The 18,879-nt window shown below is 38.3% G+C and overlaps 1 long non-coding RNA gene across 1 annotated transcript; it reads left to right on the forward strand.

Moving 5' to 3' along the window:
* The first annotated feature begins 15,103 nt into the window (after positions 1–15,103).
* LOC131221788 (uncharacterized) lies at positions 15,104–16,600 on the forward strand. The gene is made up of 5 exons (XR_009159593.1): positions 15,104–15,261; positions 15,333–15,572; positions 15,676–15,885; positions 15,968–16,250; positions 16,336–16,600. It is a non-coding gene; the product is annotated as an uncharacterized LOC131221788 (long non-coding RNA).
* Positions 16,601–18,879: the final 2,279 nt, after the last annotated feature.

The raw sequence follows: 18,879 nt of genomic DNA on the forward strand, positions 1-18,879 counted from the left end.
TGGAGAACAAATCCCTAATCAAAGAAAGTGCCTTACTAATCCCAATTAAACTCTATATGTTCTTTCAAAAGATAAAGTCCAAACAAATCTGAATCAGATAGACTAACCAGCCTGAGAAAGCAGTCAAAGAAGGCAAAACATGAAAGCCGTGAATGAACTTCCCAAAATCCTAAAATCCCCCATTTTGGGGTCCTAATTGTCTTATTTGTTTGGACAATGAGAGAGATTGAGAGAATCCCTAAATCCAGCCAGTTTGGACAATGAGAGAGATTGAGAGAATCCCTAACCAGCCTAATCAAAGCAGTCCTCAAATCCCCAAAATCATAAAATCCCTAAATCCCCCATTTTGGGGTCCACATTCAAATCGAGAATCTATAAACTACTAACTCCTAATTTCCTAAATTGGCATTAATATTGAGAGAGATTGAGAGAGAGAGATATACCTCGCTGTCGTGAATGAACTTCAACCGAGCCGACGGAGAGAGAGAGAGAGAGAGAGGCCGTGCGTGGGTAGGGCGCTCGGCAACGGTCCGCAAGAGAGATCAGAGAGAGAGGAAGAGATAGACGGAGAGAGAGAGGAGAGGGTGGAGAGATCAGAGAGAGAGGAAGAGAGAGATGGAGGGCGAGAGGACGGAGAGGGAGCGAGAGAGAGAGACAGAGAGGAGACTGCCGTTTGGTTAAGGCAGTCTCTCTCGGAAACGGATTGGCTACTCCCCCTGACACCAGCCATTGGCTGGTGGTCGGTGCTCTGTGGGCCCCACCATGATGTATGTGTTTCATCCATGCCGTCCATTTATTTTTACAGATCATTTTACGGTGTGAGACTAAAAATGAGATATATCCCAATTTTAAGTGGACCACATTACATGAAACAACGTTGAATCAGCCTCAACCATTTAAAAAAATTTTGGGGCCATATAAGTTTTGGATCAAGCTGATTTTTGTTTCAACGGTGTGAAATTTTAGAGAGTAAAAGATGCTAGCTTAATTCCCCCACTGTCATCAATGATTGTAGATGAGAGAGCTGGAGATTAATACCGCCGGATCAAGGGCTAGAATTTGCCTGACTTTCGAGAGCGGATGGCCAACCTACATACTTTGGCATAGTGAGTAATCTCTCTAAGTCCACGCGGGATGTATATGTATTATCCACGCCATATCCATCCGTTTTATCAGCTTATTTTAGATCATGACCCTAAAATTGAAGCATATCCATAGTTCAAATGGACCATTTCAGAGGAAACATCAGAGATAATGACCATCCGCCGTTGAAACCTTCCCAGGGTCCGCAGCTATGTTTACATGCCATCCAACTTGTTCCATGGGTTACAGAGACATGGATGAAGGGAAAATACAAATATCGGCTGGATTGAAAATTTCTATAGCACCAAGGAAGTTTTCAATGGTATACATTTAATTCCCATGGTTTCTGCTACCGTGGTCTACTTCTAGCTTTGGATATGCTTCAATTTTGAGTTCATGCTCTTAAGATGGCAGCAACTGTATTTATACGCTTTCAAGGGCGGTAGTGTATATAATAATGCATCTTGGATAGTGACCGTGTATTACGGAAGACATCTTCTTTCGGATGCGGCTGAAGTTGAGACCTTAAGCAGGGGTGATTTTTTGGGCCTAAAGCATTCCATAGTCTTCAAGTTTATACATATGTACAGTCCATTTTTTACCATAACAATGTATCCATCCAATTTTCTAGCTCATTTTAGCTCATGCTTTCAAAAATTAATAAAATAATAATCTCATGTGGACAACATCACAAGAGACAGTGATGACTGAACGCCCACCATTAAAAACTTCTTGGGACCTATCATAAGTATATCTATATTGTTTTTTTCATCTAACCGGTTGACATGGTGAATCGTAACAGGTAAAATACAAACATCAACTTGAACCAAAACTTTTGTTACCCATGTAAAGCTTTTAATTTTATTACTTCTTTTTCCAATGTTATGATTCACAGGATATTTGTATCTCTTTTTCCAATGGTATGATCCACCGGATATTTGTATCTGGTTAATTTTTTGTATAGCATTGCAAAATAATGATCCGAGAAAACGGATGGATGGCATGAATATACAACCCATTCATCGAAGTAGGCCTCGGAATGAACTTCAAGTCGGTTCAAACGGTGTAGGCGTTTTGGCAACGACCGAGGGAAAGGTTGAGAAGTCAGTCATTAGGTCTTTTTCTTCTATCTTTCTTATTTTATTTTTCGTAATGTTGCATAAACACCCCAATTAAGTACTATTGAATAAGATCTTTGAGCCTCACCATAGTGTATGTGTTTTATCCACTCCATCCATCTATTTTTCATGATCATTTTACAAAGTAAAACAAAAAAATGAGGCAGATCCACATCTTATGTGGACCACATAATAAAAACTCAGTGATGATGATTGTAAACAATTAAAAACTCATTGGAGCTCCAAAACTTTTGAATCAAACTAATATATATATGAATCTGATTAACTTAATCAAAAGGTTGGATGGAAAATAAACATTCCAGTGTATCATAGGAAGTTTTTATGGTATAGTCTTGAGTTTTGATACACGATTTTGCGATAAAATGAGTTGAAAAAACTATTGCACGGTAGGTATATACATGCATCAAGGTGAGCCATGGTCAGGGAAACATCTCAACTATATATGCCAAGGGGTGATGTGTCTTCCACCATCATTGGTCTTTTCCTTTTCTTTTTTCTCTGTTGTTTCTATACGACGCGTCTTCTACCTTTTGTCTTCCAATGGTGTCATGCCTCATATAAAAACAACCTGATGAACAGTTGGGATTCGATAGTAGCTGAACTATATATTTTAGTTACTTTGAATTGCAGTCACTTGTATGGAGAATTTATCTTTGACTATTCTTGGGCTGATGCCTACTACAGTTTTTTGGGCAACTGAGTTGAAATAGATAACGTCAATATCTTTGTACAGACTGGATAAAAACCATAAAACTGAGTTGAACAGGATAACGTCCAATATGGAAGCCACGTCGATGCACATGTTCATGTCGATATTTGTTTTATAGCTGGCAAGCAGTTATACTTTTATGCTGCAACATGTAGCTTTTTGTTCTATGAGAACTCGCAATCAGTTCATCTTAGTTCATCTTGAAATTTAAGAGTTACAAATTCGGAAACCTATAAACATGCCGTTTGGTTGACAGATAGTGATTGGATATCCACCATTAACTGTCTGTTGGTTTTTTCCTTTTAAGCTTTTATCCACACCACATGTAAATTATAGTGATTGGATATCCACCATTAAAACCCTCATAAGGCTCACTGTACTTTTTGTTTGACATATAATCTGTTGATTAGGTCATACAGGCCCAGATGATGGGAAAAAATAAAAACCAACTTGCTTCATTCATTATAGGTAGCAAATAAACCTTACATTGGACCCTAAGAAGTTTTTAATGGTGTGGTCCACCTGAGATTTATATTGCCATGTGATATGTCCATACCTTACAACATCCTCCAAATTTCCAAGAATATTTGATATTATTAGTCTCAATTTCATCATTAAATTTCAATTAAATACTTTTATTTAGTATCATTTTTAAATCCTAATTTCATTTATTCTGTGGGGCCCACATGATGTATGTGTTTAATCCATGCCTTCCCCGTGAGGTCAAGTTGTGTGGGCCCAACCATGGCGTGTGTCAAACATCAACAACATGCATTTGATGGGTCCCCTTTAAATCATGGGATATCCCAAAAATCAGCCATATACGGAACTCCAGCGGGCCATACCATCTAAAATCATGTGAAGACATGCCTAAAACATATAAAAGCACTTGGTGGGCCCCACCTGAAATTTGGATGCATCTTAAACTTGGTATGACCCCTCGTCCAAGTGGCACACACATAATGGATGGGCTGGATTTGTGGACCACATATCTGTGGGCCCAAAAAATAATTATGAACGTTTTAATGGAGGGTAATCCCTCTCAACTTTTGTATGTGGTGTGGCCCACACAAGTCATAGATTGATTTGATTTTTAATCCTTGGGCCCTACATAGGATGATGCATCTGACTGATGGGGTAGATGTTTGACACGCATCATGGTGGGGCCCACAGAGCCATACCAGACCCCGCCCCAAATTTGGGCGCGCTCTCAAATAGTGGCCCGCCCAAACAAAACCCCCAAATCAAAACCCCCAAATCTCTCTCTCTGTCTCTCTCTCTCTCTCGTCCTCGCGTGCGCAAGCTCCATTACTTAACCCTATCTCCCTCCCGATCTTGCTCCAACTCTCTCATCGTCCTCCCTCTCTCTTTCTTTCACCTTACAAAATCTTCCAGTTATCGCCTCCAACCAAACCGTCAGATTTTTGCCGGGGCAGGTTGTGGCTGTTGCAGAAGGCGAGCTTTAAGCAGGTCAGCATCTCTCTCTCTCTCTCTCATTGGATAATATATTTCCGGTACCTTGAAGAGGATTGGTTGATCGCAAACAGTATTTGGTGGGCTAATCGCGAATCCGTCGAAAGTCGTAGGCCTGAATTCCGTGGATACGAAAAACCTCTGATTTCCTCTTCTTCTTCTTTTCTTGGTTTCCCTTTCATTGGATAATATATTTCAAACGCAATAGGGATTTCTACGAATCTTCAGCGATTTTTATTTTTATTTTTATTTTTATTTTCTTTTATTGATTTTTGGTCGAGATTTGGGCAGGAGTACGGGACTTTGAAACTGTGCGTTCGGGACACTTTTCCCCCAAATTACTTTCACTTTCGATTTTTACCGGACGAGTTGGCGCGACCTGCGACCATGTAATGGCCCACCTTTAATGCTCTTTGGGCCACACTATGATATTATGTACTTTATCCGCGCCGTTCATCTATTTTGTAAGGTCATTTTAGGGCATGAACTTAAAAATGAGTTGGATCCACATCTCAGGTGGACCATACCAAAGGAAACATCGGTGATTGAACACTTACCATTAAAAACTTATTTGGGCCCACTGTAATGTTTCTTTGACATCGAACTTATCCATGAGATCAAGTAGACTTAGATGAAGGGAAAGCATAAATATAAACTTGATCTAAACTTTTTTGGCCCCTGTGAGGCTTTTAATGGTGTCCATTCAATGACCACTGTTTCCTGTATTATGGTCGACATGAGATTTGCATTCGGAGTCTCACCTAATCCGCTCCCTGAGCACTTACAACGTGTAGTGCTTCGAGAGCAGTTTTGACCAAAAACAAATTAAAGAAGTATTACAGTGCCGTCCGAGCACTATATGTGTTATAGTTCTCCTAATTGCGTTAGGAAATTTCTTACTTCTTAACTGGTCCAAACACCAAATCAATGTATGACTTATCTGGAATTTTTTATGGATAGTTACAATCATCTAGACTTATATGACTTGTGGAATGATGGTTAGAAATCAAAATATCTTTTTTGTCAATCTACAAAATCAAATGCCGCTTTCCCAATGTGTTCTACATTCAAGAAGGGTAATATATATATCCTTTAAAAATGTAAATTATTAAAGGATCCTCGTATGGCTTTTAAGGGAAATTTCTTGAAAGACAAAAATAAACAAGTAAATAAATGCATGAATGAATAAAGGACAGATAAGAATCCCTTAACGCTACGATGACATGGTTTTACTTGGTGCATATTGATGGCAAAAGGATGGTTGATGAGCTTTTATTTTTTTATTTTTCCCTGATTTATATTTTTTCAATTTGTAAAGAAAATCATAAAAAATATTATGATTTACATGGCAATTTGCAATTTGATATGATTAACCCCCATTACAATTTGCGATGCAACGGCGAATTTGACAGCATTGCCTCGCCTCAAAAGGAGGCGGGGACACCCTGTCGTCAGAAAAGGAAAAAAATAAAAAGAGAGAGAGAGAAAAGGATTTTGACAACATTATATACGATAGACATATCATGATCATAGTTATCAAAATCCTACAATTTACCATTTAAGTTGAATCGTAGGCAAAGCAATTTGTAGATACATGTCTTGTCAAATTCTAAGCCAAATGGATGACATGTCAAATCCTAATGATCATTATCATTACCATAGTACATATAGGTCAACATGATCATAGCCATCTACAAAAAGACATTCGAGATAAGTCATAAATCAATTTAGTGTCTCGATCAAGTAAAATATCAGAAGGAAATGCTCCACAATTTAAGGTGGAAGAAAGGATCCAAATTTTGATATCTTGAAAATAATAAAAGAAATAATTAACCTGTTTTAAAACATTCTTGAAGCCTCCATTTTAAAAACACAAAATGAAAAGCTAAATAAAATTAAAAAGAGAACGAGTAAAATTTGATTTGTAAATAAGGATTTGAATCGTAACTTGTAGGATTCATCTAAAAGGGAATTCAAAGTGGGATTCAAATCATTTTGCCTGGGATTCGGCTTAAATTGCAAATCATAGGATTTTGATAACTATGAGAAGAATTATTTATTTAATCATCTATGAACTACCATCATCATAGGATTTGCTTGAAAATCATCATTGGTGTATTCTACTATAAACATATCCCTGTGCATGGCCATGAACTAATTAGGCGAGATCCCTTATTTTCTTCAAATATTTTATAATACTATAACAGTCTTCCAATGACTCAATCTTGGATTGCTTTATTATTGGTCAACCTCTCACACTGAGGCAATATCTAACCTTGTAAACGTCATCACATACATAAGACTTCCAATAAGATACTTATAGGGAACAATATTTTTTATATGGTGTTTATGATGCTTAAATCAATCCACTTGGATGTGTGGTAATGATGCAAATATCAGCCCACTAGAACATGTGTTTGTTTCTAATGCTTAAATCAGTCCACTTGTCCACTTGGAATATGACACCCATACACATATACTCCAATTGTACACGTGGCATAACATATAAACACAAATTAACCACAGATTGCTTAATAAAAAATTTAGTGTCATGCATGCATTGGATGTGCAAACTTAGAATTCTTAATAATTAACTTAGCATTTGCGTTTGGCATGAGATATGTTTTCTAATACTTGTGATGTAGTTCGAAATTGATTGTTTAATTTGCAAATATGGATTTGCTTTGTATCTAAATTTGAATTTACATTATTTTTCATTTGGCTATTGTTGATATGAAGAATGTATTTCTTGTAGCAGAATATTTTTAGGATAAATTATTCATATATCATTTTCTTATCATAAATTATTCATATTATAGTTTATAGTTGTGACTTGTAATTTATAGATTTGTAAGTTAGATAATTAGTTACTCGTTTGAGGATTTCTATGTGGCCATACATAGATATAGTGTGTTTTTGGTGGCATAGAAATCGCTCAAATTATCCCATTTTGGATAGTTCAATGTTAGATGGATAGTATACTTTCATATAATCTATTTAAATGCTCATGCCTGATCCGCGGTTCATCTCCTCGTTTCTCTCTAGATATGTTTTTTTCGTTTTATATCCAATGCCAAATATCTTTACATTGTTTTAGATATTTGGCATCGGAATGTAACGTAAGATCAACTTATCTGGAGAGGCATGGGGAGATGCTGCCGGATTTTCGGCGTGGACGTTTAAGTGGGAATATGAAAGTATTACAATATATCCAACCTTAGACGAGTAACTAATTTAGGATTTAATTGTATCATCTCGAAATTGATGGAGTAGACCCGGATGTGCGTCGGAGCTATCTGGATCTTGAGTGGGGGTCCCTGGAAGATGGGAACCGCTGTTATGACCATGATGAAGCTGTCCATTTCCTATGGACAACATTGGAGGGGCCTGGCCATTTGGACAGGCTGTGTTTATGTATTTGATCGAAATTAATAGAGTAGACCCGGATGTGCGTCGGAGCTATTCGGAAGAGCGAAATTTCCTGGAAAGAGGGAACCGCTATTATGACCATGATGAAGCTGTCCATTTTTTAGGGACAGCATTGGAAGGGGGCTGGCATTTGCGTCGGATGGCCTTGTTTATATCTGTATTTGCTTTGCAGGGACCATACCTTTAACCTAAACCAAAACCTATGACCTAAAACCTTAACCTATAACCTAAACCTCAACCTTAACCTTAACCTAAACCTAAACCTTAACTTAAAACCTAAAACCTAAACCTAAATCCAAAACCTAAATCTAAACCTTAACCTATTCTCAATTCCCTAAACCTATATCTTATAACCTAAACCTAAACCTAAACCTTAACCTATACCTATAACCTTAACCTAAACCAAAACCTATGACCTAAAACTTTAACCTATAACCTATAACCCAAACCTATTCTCAAATCCGATTTCCTAAACCTAAACCTTGACCTATTCTCAATTCCCTAAAGCTATAACCTATAACCTAACCTAAACCTATCCTCAAATCCCAAAACCTATAACTATAACCTAAACCTTAACCAAAAATCTATAACCTAACCTAGCCTAAACCAATAACCTTCACCTAAACCTAAACCTATAAGCTTAACCTAAACCTAAACCTATAACCTAAAACTATTTTCACATCCCTAAACTTAAACCTAAACTTATAACCCAAACCTATTCTGAAATCCCTAAACCTATACCTAAACCTTAAAAGCTTCTCAAATGCCTAAACCTAAACCTACACCTAATCCTAATCTCAACTCCCTAGCCTAAACCTAAACCTAAACTTGAAAACCCAAACCTAAACCCAGTCCCGAACCCGAACCCGATTTCCTAAACCGAAACCTTGACCTATTCTCATTTCCCTAAAGCTATAACCTATAACCTAACCTAAACCTATAACCATAACCCAAACCTATTCTCAAATCCCTAAACCTAAACCTAAACCTATAACCTATACCTATTCTCAAATGCCTAAACCTAAACCTACACCTAATCCTAATCTCAACTCCCTAGCCTAAACCTAAACCTAAACTTGAAAACCCAAACCTAAACCTAGTCTCGAACCCGAACTCGATTTCCTAAACCGAAACCTTGACCTATTCTCATTTCCCTAAAGCTATAACCTATAACCTAACCTAAACCTATAACCATAACCCAAACCTTTTCTCAAATTCCTAAACCTAAACCTAAACCTATAACCTATACCTATTCTCAAATCCCTAAACCTAAACCTACACCTAATCCTAATCTCAACTCCCTAGCCTAAACCTAAACCTAAACTTGAAAACCCAAACCTAAACCCGGTCCCGAACCCGAACCCGATTTCCTAAACCTAAACCTTGACCTATTCTCAATTCCCTAAAGCTATAACCTATAACCTAACCTAAACCTATCCACAAATCCCAAAACCCATAACTATAACCTAAACCTTAACCAAAAACCTATAACCTAACATAGCCTAAACCAATAACCTTCACCTAAACCTAAACCTATAACCTAAAACTATTCTCAAATCCCTAAACTTAAACCTAAACTTATAACCCAAACCTATTCTGAAATCCCTAAACCTATACCTAAACCTTAAAAGCTTCTCAAATGCCTAAACCTAAACCTACACCTAATCCTAATCTCAACTCCCTAGCCTAAACCTAAACCTAAACTTGAAAACCCAAACCTAAACCCGGTCCCAAACCCGAACCTGATTTCCTAAACCTAAACCTTGACCTATTCTCAATTCCCTAAAGCTATAACCTATAACCTAACCTAAACCTATCCTCAAATCCCAAAACCTATAACTATAACCTAAACCTTAACCAAAAACCTATAACCTAACCTAGCCTAAACCAATAACCTTCACCTAAATCTAATCTTATAAGCTTAACCTAAACCTAAACCTATAACCTAAAACTATTCTCAAATCCCTAAACTTAAACCTAAACTTATAACCCAGACCTATTCTCAAATCCCTAAACCTAAACCTAAACCTATAACCTATACCTATTCTCAAATGCCTAAACCTAAACCTACACGTAATCCTAATCTCAACTCCCTAGCCTAAACCTAAACCTAAACTTGAAAACCCAAACCTACACCCGGTCCCGAACCCGAACCAAATTTCCTAAACCAAAACCTTGACCCATTCTCAATGCTCTAAAGCTATAACCTATAACTTAACCTAAACTTATACTTATAACCTAAACCTATTCTCAAATCCTAAAACTTATAACTATAACCTAAACCTTAACCAAAAACCTATAACATAGCCTAAACCTAAACCTATAAACTTAACCTAACATAAACCTATAACCTTAACCTTAACATATAACCTAACCTAAACCTATACTTATAACCTAAACCTATTCTCAAATCCCAAAACCTATAACTACAACCTAAACCTATACCTATAACCTTAACCTAAACCTAAACCTATAACTTAAACCTATTCTCAAATCCCTAAACCTAAACCTAAACCTATAACATAAACCTATTCTCAAATCCCTAAACCTAAACCTAAACCTAAACCTTATTGTATTCTCAAATACTAAACCTAAACCTAAACCTATAACCTATAACCTATAACCTATAACCTAAACTCAATTCCTTATACCTAAACCTACACCTAATCCTAATCTCAACTCCAATTCCCTAAACTTAAACCTAAACTTATACCTAGTCTCTATTCCCTAAACCTAAACACATAACCTAGCCTAATCTTAAAGCTATTTTCGTAAACTGACTTTAGTCATTTCATTGTAGACATGGATAAGAGTTGGATGCGAGCTAAGAACAAGTTTGGCCCAGAGTATAAGCAAAGGGTTCAAGAGTTCATGGAATTTGTGCGAAATCGGGCAGATTCAAGGAATAGGATTAGGTGTCCATGTCGAAAATGCAAGAACATGATATATAAGACTTTAGACAAAGTAGAGGATGATTTGTTCATAGTTGGGATTGATCAGGGTTACACTTGGTGGATCTATCATGGTGAAGATATGACCCATAGAGTTGAGCCCTCCAAAGTCCTTGTTGACCCAATTGTGCCGGATGACGAGGATGAAGACGTTGACGAAATGCAAGATATTATAAGGGATGTGTTCAGGGGAACACCTGCGGATACTGATTTTGCAGCGACAAGCAGTAGCCAAGATATTCCTCCAATGTGTGATGTCGAATCAGAAAAGTTTAGTAGGTTGTTGAGGGAGGCAGAACGTCCACTTTATCCGGGGTGTCAAAACTTCTCCAAGTTGAATTTTCTTACAAAGTTACTTCATTTGAAGACAATAAATCGTTGGAGTAACAAATCGTTTGACATGTTGCTTGAGTTGTTGAAAGAAGTGTTACCGGACGGTGAGACATTGCTAAAGTCTCATTACAAGGCAAAAACATTGATGCGAGACTTGGGCCTTGGTTATAAACTCATACATACATGTATAAATGATTGTTTATTATATTGGAAAAAACACGATAAGGCTGAAGAGTGTCAAGAATGTGGAGAGTCTAGGTGGAAGAATGACAGAGCCGGGGGTAAGAAAATCCCGCGAAAGGTGTTAAGGTACTTCCCATTGAAACCCAGATTGCAAAGACTGTTTATGTCTCGTAAGACGGCTGAAGATATGAGGTGGCATAAGGAGAAACGCGTTCATGATGATAGTACACTGAGGCACCTTGCGGACGCTGAAGCCTGGTAAAATTTTGACAAGCAACATGGCTAGTTTGCAGAAGATTCTCGCAATGTTTGACTAGGCCTTGCAAGTGATGGTTTTAATCCATTTGATAATATGAGTAGCTCGTACAGTATGTGGTCAGTGGTACTTATGTCCTACAATTTACCTCCTTGGTTGTGTATGAAGGAGTCATTTTTCATGATGTCATTGCTTATTCCTGGACCCAGGTCACCTGGGAATGACATTGATGTGTATTTACGACCGTTAGTAGACGAGTTAAACGAGTTGTGGAGTCAAGGTGTACAAACGTATGATACATTTGCAGGACAGACATTTCGATTGCATACAGTGGTCTTGTGGACAATAAATGACTTTCTCGCATATGAAAATTTGTCTGGGTGGTGCACGAAGGGCAAGTTGGCTTGTCCTACATGTGGTATTGAGACTTGTTCATTGTCATTGAAGCATGGTAGGAAAACATGTTATATGGGCCATCGTCGCTTCCTTCCGAGCGATCATAGTTTGCGTAGGAAGACGATGATCTTTGATGGCAAACAAGATCATAGGCCACCTCCGAAAGAGCTATCTGGAGAAGACGTGATGCAACAACTGAGTAACATTTCACCGGTTAGATTTGGTAAGACATCGCACTTGAAGAAGAGGAAACGTATAGTATTGGACTATAATTGGAGAAAGAAGAGCATCTTTTTTGAATTGCCCCATTGGAGTGATCTGAAATTGCGACACAACTTGGATGTCATGCATATTGAGAAAAATATATGTGACAATGTCTTTGGAACATTGATGAACATAGAGAAGAAAACAAAAGACAGTTTTAAGACTCGATTGGATCTACAAGAAATGGGTTTAAGGAAAGAGTTGCACTTGCAACCACATGAAAATTCATATACTATACTAGCAGCCTGTTACACATTGACAAAACTAGAGAGAAAGCGTTTATGTGAATGGTTGAGATCGGTGAAGTTTCCTGATGGGTATGCGTCAAACATATCTCAGCGCGTAAACGTTACGGACTATAAGGTAACATGAATGAAAAGTCATGATTGTCACGTCCTTCTGCAACGCCTACTGCCGGTTGCGATTCGTGGATTCTTGAGCAAGGATATCAGTGCGGTACTGATTGAGTTGGGAATATTCTTTAAGGATTTGTGTTCGAGATCGTTGAATGTAGATGTTATTAAACGACTGGAGAGGGACATTGCTGTAATCCTTTGCAAACTTGAAAGAATATTTCCATCTGCATTTTTTGATGTCATGGTACACCTAGCGATTCACTTACCGCACGAGGCGAAGCTTGCAGGCCCAATACAATATCGTTGGATGTATCCAATTGAAAGGTGGTACCAATATGTTAAAATTTTTATTCATTCAATAAACTACATATCCATGTTTTCATATGTATAACATAGTGGTTTTGTGTATAGATACCTTCACACACTGAAACAATTTGTGAGGAATAAGGCACGACCGGAGGGATTGATAGCTGAAGCGTACATTGATAATGAGTGCCTTACATTTTGCTCCATGTATCTTCGTGTCATAGAGACTAGATTCAACCGAGAAGATCGGAATGCCGATGAAGGGCAGGAGCATGAACAAGGACCCATATCTGTATTTGCACATAACGTTCGTCCTTTAGGATCTCCGACGTTTCAGGATATGGACCTTGGGGATCTAGCAAAGGCGCGGTGGTATGTGTTGCATAATTATGAAGAAATAAAGTCGTACTTGGAGTAAGTCTTTCCTCGATTATTATTTTCTCTACATACGATGATCTTAATGTTTCTAGCTGATGACGTGCCATTTATGTGTAGCGAACACATAGACGAGATGAAGTCCAAATTTTCCACGAATTATGATCGAATGCATCAAGATCATTTTCCAGAATGGTTCGCCAACCGTGTAAGATTTCACATTGTATCTCACCATACTTAGCATTTTCGTTGTATTGTACATTATTTCAACCTATGAAAATCCCTAAACAATTATATTCTGTACATGATAATAGATGAAGATGTTGCGCACAAGCAACTCTACGGATGCGTCTGATGCGTTATACTCACTGGCATGTGGCCCTGATAGACGTGTATTTAGATATACAGGTTGTACTGTAAATGAGATTCGATTCCACACCGAAGAACGTGAGAAGTACAGGACCACACAAAATAGTGGGGTGGTTGTGAAGGGAACAAATGAGGAGGATGAAATTGAGTTTTATGGCATTTTTACAGATATTATCGAGCTGAGTTATTGTATGAGAAAGCGGGTGTACTTATTTAGATGTGATTGGTGGGACATTGGAAATAAGAAGTTGGGAATACAGACTGACAACTACTTTACGAGCGTAAATTTATCTCGGAAGTGGTTTAAGGACGACCCATTTGTCCTCGCCAGCTAAGCCGAACAAGTATTTTATCTCGCTGATACCAAGTTAGGCGGCTCTTGGCACGTGGTGCAGAAAATAAAGCCCAGGAACGTATTTGACGTTCCCATACCAGAAGTTGAAGATAGCGAGGACAGGAGAAATGACACGTTTATGGTTGAAGAAGCATATCAAGAAGACATGACATCTAGGGATACATGGACTGATTCAAGTGTTGATATTGATGTCGTGCAATTCGATAGAGATGATGTGCCACCTGATCGTGTTGATGCCTCAATAATACGTGATATTGTTACAGATGATAGCGGTTTCATTGATGACGACGTTACGGACAATGAGGATGAAATACTGATCAGTGATAGTGATGATGAAGAAATAGCTCTAAGCGATAGTGATACAGACGACGATTATTAAATGTACACATGATTTACATGTCATTTTTCAATTCGAATAATTTATGTATTCCATATATATGTGAAAATTATAAGTCATGATTAATTCTTTTTATTGACTTGTTTATAATCCACATTTGCAGTTGAGTCAATTTCTGATCATGTCCTCCTTAAACCGGAGCATAGCAGAATCACGCAACATACTTCATCAGCTGTTGCAAATGAATGTTTCGGTCCTATCTTCTTCTGGTAGGGCCATAGAGATACCCGGTCTGGTCGATGAGTGTAGAGTGGAATATATCGACGATGACTCAGAGGAAAAATTATGCTATCTCAAAGAAATTCCAGAGCTGATGGAGATATATAACCGCGGGAAACGAGATATGGAAGGTGCGACTCTGTCACTTGCACATCTGAATGAAGTCCCAAGAGACCAGATATCTCCTATTGTAACTGGCATGTTGGCTATAAATATGTCGAGTGCTTCGCACGAAATGACATATGCTTTTGAAGTATATGATAGCTTACGCAGGGAGTACTTCGAAATATGTGTATTTAATATAGAATGACAATGTATAATGGAATTTTCAATGATTATAAATTAAAGTTTACAGCTTTATTATATTCTGCTTGCATTATAGTGTAATGGTCTAATCATATTTTAATCATCTCTCTAAGCATAAACACATACATTGTACCATCAACACTACTTGTACAATATTTTAGTATATTCCACTTGTATTGACATTGTTTAAATTTATAAGTTCGTAGCTCGCACATATTCAGTGATGGCACCAGGTGGGAGAGTACGTCGTTCGCGCACTGGATCTACCCCTTCTACTCGTGAAGTGATGGAGCCAGCATCGTCGTCACATGTTGCATCGCAGGCGTCTGATCCCTCAGTCGCGCATACACCGGGCACTGCATGTAAGTCTAGGCGTATATTTCTTTTAATGATTTCTATTTATGTTTAAACTTACATATTTCTTTTGCAACAGCATCGTCGACCAGCCAACGAGGACGTGGACCCACGCGTGGATTGCTTTTAAAGCGACTTACGCGTGAGGGTAGGGTGACGGTAGAGTTCCCATAGGACTGCATTAGACCTGTTGGGAACAATGCCATGTTGTTTACGTCAGAGGTCGGTGTCTTATGCCGATCTCTGATCCCCCCCCACCACTCCCCGTTGGGGAGACGTGACAGATGATGTGCGGCAGCTCATCCGTCAGCGCCTTCAGGTAAATTTTATTAAATTAAAATTTATTTTATAAATGTTTATTTACAGTTAAGTTATTTTTTAAATAAGTTTATTATCTTAATCTATTATTTACAAAACTGCAGGATAAATTTGACTTGGATTTGAGTGTTCCGCACATCTCTCATGCTGTCGACGACATGATGAAGGAGCGGTTCAAGGATTACCGCAGTAAGTTACACCGGCAATACAAGCGGTGCATGAGCCACGAGGAGGCCGTACAGTCCGCACCGCTGCACGTGACCGATGAGGACTGGCGGATACTCTGCGATAGGTTTTCGTCTGATTCTTTTCAGGTAATATTTACATATTTATGATATCTTAACGTAATAATTAAATTCATAATTAATAACAATGTATTATGAATAACGTGTTCAGAAGAGGAGCAAAATAAATTCTGACAATAGAGGAAAGTTAGAAGTGAACCATGTAGCTGGTTCAAAGTCATTTGTACGACTTCGTCACGACATGGCAAGAAAGTACTGGTAATTATTATGTTTATATATTCTTTCCATGCATTTATATTAAGTCTATTGTCTTTTCGATTGCGCAGCGAGATTCCATCACTGGGCAGGAGCTCGGACTAGTAGACTTCTACAAAGGGACTCACTGTCGGCAGTCGACAGGATCTTGGGTACATCCTAGAGCCAGCGAGATTTGGGTAAAGATCCTTACATTGTAAAATTTATTTGCATTAAATTATAATAATGTCATTTATTATGAAAATTCATATGTTTTCATTACAGGAGGAGATGAACACCTTACGCAGTCAGCCCACTCTCGATGGTACTCAGCGGAGTGAGCCAGAGATCCTGAGTCAGGTGCTTGGCATCCGTTCTGGATATGTGCGTGGGTTTGGCCATGGTGCCAAGCTCATGGCACCCGCTAGAGCTGCCTCCAGCCGATCCATCGTCGTTGGCGACAGCGCCGTACGCCGAGCTGATACTGCAGAGAGAGAGGTTCAGCAGTTACGGGTCGTCGTCGATGACATCAAAGATCAGCTGGACAGACAGGGAGGAGCAGACGAGGCAGAGGGAGGAGCAGGAGAGGCAGAGGGAGGAGCGGGAGAGGAGGATGGAGGAGGAGCTGGCAAGGCAGAGGGAGGAGCAAGAGAGGAAGATGGAGGATCAGCTAGTGAGGCAGAGGGAGGAACAAGAGAGGAGGATGGAGGAGATGCGGGTGGAGCATGAGCGACGGATGATGGAGATGTTTTAGGTTATCGCTGCACACTTATCCACTGATGCCCCAGCGCCTCCGCCTTCATCTGTGTGATTTTTTTTTATATTTGTTTATTATGTTAAGTTTTGAATGAATGTGGTGCGGATTAGATTGTTTGTGTTTGGATGAATGTAGTTTATGTTTGGGTTTGAATTAATTTAATTAGATAGATGTGAATGTGAATATGATGAAATATATATATAATAGGTGTGTATATTAGGATGAATATGATGAAATATATTGTTAACAGGTGTATATCAAGAATTTTGAGTGCAATTTTAAGAGGTATATTAAAAAAAAAGACTTTTAGCAACGAAAAATTTTGTAGCTAAAAGTATCGTAATTTTTAGCAGCGAAAATATTCGCTGCTAAAAAGGCTTGTAAAGTTTTTAGCGACGAAAATATTCGTCGTCAAAAAACGGAAATACTTTTAGCAGCGAAAATTTTCGTTGCTAAAAGTCTTGTACAGTTTTTTTTGCAACGAAAATTATCGTCGCTAGAAAGGAACGAATTTTTAGCAGTGAAAATTTTCGCTGTTAAAAAAACTGTACAAGACTTTTAGCAGCGAAAATTTTCGCTGCTAAAAAGTTTTGTATAGCTTCTAAAATAGAAATACTTTTTAGCAGCCAAACTTTTCGCTGCTAAAAGTCTCGTACAGTATTTTAGCAGCGAAAATTTTCGCTGCTAAAAGGCTTGGATAGTTTTTTTGTGACGAAAATGTTCGTCGCTAAAAACAGAAGATTTTGGCAGCGAAAGATTTCGCTGCTAAAAAGTCTTGCGCAGTTTTTTTCTGCGACGGATAGTTGCGTCGCTAAAAGAAATAAATTTTAGCAGCGAAAATTTTTGTTTTTTGCAACGAAAAAATTTGTCGCCAAAAACTTAATAATACTTTTAGCAGCAAAAATTTTCACTGCTAAAAGTGTTTTATATTTTTTTTGTGACGAAAATTTTCGTCGCTAAACGTAATGAATTTTTAGCAGCGAAAATTTTCGCTGCTAAAAGTCTCGCACAGAGACTTTTAGCGACGAAAATTTTCGTCGCTAAAAGTCTTTCTTCAGTGACGATTTCCTTTTTTCGTCGTTAAATTGCATGCACGTCGGTCTTTTAGCGACGAAGTTGGCGACGAAAATTTTCGTCGCTAAATTGTTTTAGCTACGAAAATATGGTATTTCTTGTAGTGCGTTGAAAAATTGCTAGGCCCCACAGTGATGTTTATTTGTCATCCAACCTGTTCATAAGATCATATGGGCATGGATGAAGAGAAAATACAAATATGAACTTGATCCAAAACTTTTGTAGCCCCTGGAAATTTTCAACAGTAAACGTTCAATTCAACTGCATCCTATGGTGTGGTCCATTTGAATATTGTATATGCTTCATTTATGGTCTCAACTGGAAAAATTGATGGCCGGAGCAGACAAAATACATAAATCATGGTGGACCCCACAGAGTTTACTTAGTACACTAACATAGTAAGTTACTATGCAATTGGCTTCCTTCCATTTGGAGATTCAGAGCACGGGTTGAGTAGCAAGACTCGCTACTAAAGTGACGGCACCTAGTTACGTGGGTCCCACCATACTGTGTGTTTTGTATCCACACCGTCCATCCATTTGGAGAGATCATTTTAGGGCATGAGCCATAGAATAAATCAGATCCAAAACTCGAGTGGACCCCACCACAGAAAACAGTGGAGAGAGTCACGCCCATCATTTGAAACTTCAAAGGGTCAAAAGTTTTCCATCAAGCTGATATTTGTGCTTTCCCTTCTTTAATGTCTGTGTTAACTTAAGATTTCATTTGGGGATTCAGCGCACAGGTTGAGTAGCAAGACTCACTGCTAAAGTGATGTCACGGACTTATGTCGGTACCACCATGATATATGTTTTATATCCACACCGTCCATCCATTTGGAGAGATCATTTTAGGGCATGAGACAGAGAATGAATTAGATCCAAAACTCGAGTGGACCCCAACACATAAAATAGTGAAGAGAGTATGCTCACTATTAAAAAACTTCTAAGGGCCACAAAAGTTTTCGTTTAAGCTAATATTTGTGTTTCCGCTTCTTT

This window comes from Magnolia sinica, chromosome 12, assembly GCF_029962835.1.
Source record: "Magnolia sinica isolate HGM2019 chromosome 12, MsV1, whole genome shotgun sequence".
Classification (NCBI taxonomy): Eukaryota; Viridiplantae; Streptophyta; class Magnoliopsida; order Magnoliales; family Magnoliaceae; genus Magnolia; species Magnolia sinica.